The sequence below is a fragment of the Portunus trituberculatus genome, chromosome 47 (assembly GCF_017591435.1).
Source record: "Portunus trituberculatus isolate SZX2019 chromosome 47, ASM1759143v1, whole genome shotgun sequence".
Taxonomy (NCBI): domain Eukaryota; kingdom Metazoa; phylum Arthropoda; class Malacostraca; order Decapoda; family Portunidae; genus Portunus; species Portunus trituberculatus.
The window spans coordinates 1,599,565-1,603,761 of record NC_059301.1 but is presented as its reverse complement, the minus strand read 5'-3'; the positions used below and the strand labels follow the sequence as shown (position 1 = coordinate 1,603,761).

Below are 4,197 nucleotides of genomic sequence, written 5' to 3'. Positions count from 1 at the left end.
TTTTATAATTCAATATATCACGGATTATGAGCCAAAATGTTTCCTGGTATTTGTTCTCCTCACGTTGTCTCATTTAATCTCTCTCCCTCTTTCTCTTCTGTACTGCTCTCCTCCCTCTCCACTTCTGCATGGCTCCCAATTCCCTCTCTCTATTGACATCACTTTTCGTCCCTCCCTTGTCCACCCTAACTTTTTTGCTCACTCTGCATGACAGTATTCGACCACAAACCACCAACGCAACACTTTTCAACCCAGACTGACCCTTCTCTCTCTCTCTCTCTCTCTCTCTCTCTCTCTCTCTCTCTCTCTCTCTCTCTCTCTCTCTCTCTCTCTCTCTCTCTCAATATCTTCTTTAACCTTTCCTCTCACACACCACCAACTCTTTCAACGTGATTTTATTCCTCATCTTCTTTTTTCTTCGTATCCTCCTCACAGTCTTCATCCTTTTCCTTTTCTGCTGTACCTTCACTTCCTCCATCTCTTCCTCTCTCCTATACCTCCACTTCTCCTCCTCCTCCTCCTCCTCCTCCTCCTCTTCCTCCTCCTGTGAACCTTCCGATACTTTTTTTTTCCTCATCCTTTTCGTTTCCCACTCTTTCGCTCTTTTTTTAACATCTGGAAGCGAAATTCCGGATTCAGACAATGGACATCAAGGTCATTAGAGGAGCGAGTCGTTCTGCCAAACACGGCCAGGCACGAAAACCGTCTTCAGGAAAGGATATTCGCCCTGTGGGGAACGACATTATTCCCTTGTAAATGTTCCCACTTCTAGACTCTTTCGTTCCTTAGCCGCAAAGAGAGAGAGAGAGAGAGAGAGAGAGAGAGAGAGAGAGAGAGAGAGAGAGAGAGAGAGAGAGAGAGAGAGAGAGAGAGAGAGAGAGAGAGAGAGAGAGAGAGAGAGGAGGTAAAAAAGAAAGCTGTAAAGGAAAGAAACGGGGGACAAAAAAGATAATTAGCCAGGTAATAGGCACTGTAATGGAAGAAGGGGATAAAACGCGGTGTGGTGTGGTAAGAGAAATTAGCGTATGTGGATAGATGGGTGAGAAAGATTGTGGTGTTTTGTTGCAGGAGGAGTGTAAGGTGATGTGAGGCTAAGAGCTTTCTCTCTTTTTTAGTCCTACGTAAGGTGTCTTGGATTAGTTTTTGTTGTATTATGGTATGAAAACTAAACATGTGTGTCACGTTTGGCGGTGGTGTTGTCTTTGTGGATGGTGGTTTTATGATGATGATGATGATGATGATAATCATGATAATGATAATGATGATGATGATGATGATGATGATGATATTGATGATGATGATGATGATGATGAAAATGATGATGATTTTGATGATTATAACAACAACAACAAAGACGACGACGACGAGAACAAAGATAATATTGATAATAGTAGTCATGATGACAATAACTAAATAATGGTAACAATGATAATAATGATAATAATAATAATAATAATAATAATAATAATAATAATAATAATAATAATAATAATAATAATAATAATAATAATAATAATAATAATAATAATAATAATGATAATAAATTAACAACAATAATAATAATAATGACAATAATAATAGTAGTAGTAGTAGTAGTAGTAGTAGTAGTAGTAGTAAAAGTAATAGAAGTAGTAGTAGTAGTAGTAGTAAAAGTAATAGAAGTAGTAGTAGTAGTAGTAGTAAAAGTAATAGAAGTAGTAGCAGTAGTAGTAGTAGTAGTAGTAGTAGTAGTAGTAGTAACAATAATAATAACAATAAAAACAATAATAATAAAATAAATAAATAAATAGATACATGAATAAGTAAACAAATAATTAAGATATATTTTCATGCAATAGTGAAGACCAGCGAAGGGCAACAAGAGATAAAATAAAAGACCCACTTGAAATGCCAGTTCCCTTAAAAATTTATATAGAATTAGCTAAATGTCAGGGGCAACTGTCTTGAAACCTCCCTCTTAAAACAAGTTAAGTCGTAGGAAGATGGAAATACGGAAGCAGGCAGGGAGTTCCAGAGTTTTCCAGAAAAAGGTATGAGCGATTGGGAGTTACTGATCAAGTCTTGTACAGGGTGGGGCGCGGATATTTCCCGATTTGAGAATGAAATAAAAACCTGTTCACACTTCACAATTCTTTATTCTTCTTTTATGCCTTTCACACAACATGGAAGATTTACTTTTACACTGTTTTAAAGACAATATCTTTTAAATGTCCACCTCCATTGTCAATACACTGATTCAGACGATTTCGGAAGCTTTGGTCTACTCTCTCCAGCATGTTGAGCGGTATATTGGCTCTTTCAGTTCGGATGGCGTTCTGTAGGTCTTCCAGGGTCTGTGGACGGTTGTTATAAACCAGGGATTTGAGATATCCCCACAGGAAATAATCACAGGGGGCTAAATCAGGTGAGCGCGCAGGCCAGTGTAAGTCTCCTCTCAAGGAAATCAGTCGGTCGGGAAAAGCTTCTCCCAGGAATCCCATTGAAATGCGTGCAGTGTGGGCACACACTGATTTAGCCCCCTGTGATTATTTCCTGTGGGGATATCTCAAATCCCTGGTTTATAACAACCGTCCACAGACCCTGGAAGACCTACAGAACGCCATCCGAACTGAAAGAGCCAATATACCGCTCAACATGCTTGAGAGAGTAGACCAAAGCTTCCGAAATCGTCTGAATCAGGGTATTGGCAATGGAGGTGGACATTTAAAAGATATTGTCTTTAAAACAGTGTAAAAGTAAATCTCCCATGTTGTGTGAAAGGCATAAAAGAAGAATAAAGAATTGTGAAGTGTGAACAGGTTTTTATTTAATTCTCAAATCGGGAAGTAGCCGCGTGCACCCTGTATAAGTGAGTTGGACAGAATAGGGGTGAGAGGAAGAAGAAACCCTTACGCTCGTTTCTTTACACAAGTCAACGTACAGTGTGTGTGTGTGTGTGTGTGTGTGTGTGTGTGTAATTCACCTCGGTTGCCTGCTGGTCATCCAGACAGTCTTCCCCATTACGGAGCGAGCTCAGAGCTCATAGACTGATCTTCGGGTAGGACTGAGACCACATCAACACACTCCACACACCGGGAAAGCGAGGCCAAAACCCCTCGAGTTACATCCCGTATCTATTTACTGCTAGGTGAACAGGGGCTACACATTAAGAGGCTTGCCCATTTGCCTCGCCGCGCCGAGATTCGAGCCCGGCCCTCTCGATTGTGAGTCGAGCGTGCTAACCACTACACTACGCGGTGTGTGTGTGTGTGTGTGTGTGTGTGTGTGTGTGTGTGTGTGTGTGTGTGTGTGTGTGTGTGGATGTGTGTGTGTTTCACTGTTTGATCTGCTGCAGTCTCTGACGAGACAGCCAGACGTTACCCTACGGAACGAGCTCAGAGCTCATTATTTCCGATCTTCGGATAGGCCTGAGACCAGGCACACACCACTCACCGGGACAACAAGGTCACAACTCCTCGATTTACATCCCGTACCTACTCACTACTAGGTGAACAGGGGCTACACGTGAAAGGAGACACACCCAAATATCTCCACCCGGCCGGGGAATCGAACTCCGGTCCTCTGGCTTGGGAAGCCAGCGCTCTAACTACTGAGCTACCGGTCGTGTGTGTGTGTGTGTGTGTGTGTGTGTGTGTGTGTGTGTGTGTGTGTGTGTGTGTATGTGTGTGTGTGTGTGTGTGTAGGTGTGTGAAGAAATCTATGAACCGCCAGTTTACCATGTTCGTCTTTTTGGTGCATCTATCTGTTTTTCGGCCATTTTTTTGGTGGTGATCTGTATTTCCCTCTGTCTGTCTATCTGTCTGGATGGATGGCTATATTTCCCAGGTTGCATCTTTACAAGTCTGAGATAAGCTCTTGCTATTCCTGTTTTCATCCCAAAGGTTAACGTGATGTTCTTTCCTCAGATTTATGGACACTGAGCCACCCACAAGGTCGTCTGGAAAGCAGTCCCGAGAGTTCACTATCTTGTTTGCAAAGACAGAATGTTCTCTTATCTTTCTTTTCTTCTCTTCTATCCAGTATTTTAGTTTTTACCTTTTTTTTACACATAAATGAAACTCTCTGGGTGTTCGAGGACAAGGTTTGGGATAAAGAGAGTCGAGAAATGCTAATTGTAAGACTTGAATTTTCTCATATTTTTCTTTTCTTCCATTACTGTCTATATATCATTTATTTATATTTTTCTTCTAACAGCGT

General features: G+C 41.2%; 1 non-coding gene across 1 annotated transcript; it reads right to left on the bottom strand.

Moving 5' to 3' along the window:
* Positions 1–3,530: 3,530 nt before the first annotated feature.
* Positions 3,531–3,604, bottom strand: Trnag-ccc. Its single transcript has one exon. It is a non-coding gene; the product is annotated as a tRNA-Gly (tRNA).
* Positions 3,605–4,197: the final 593 nt, after the last annotated feature.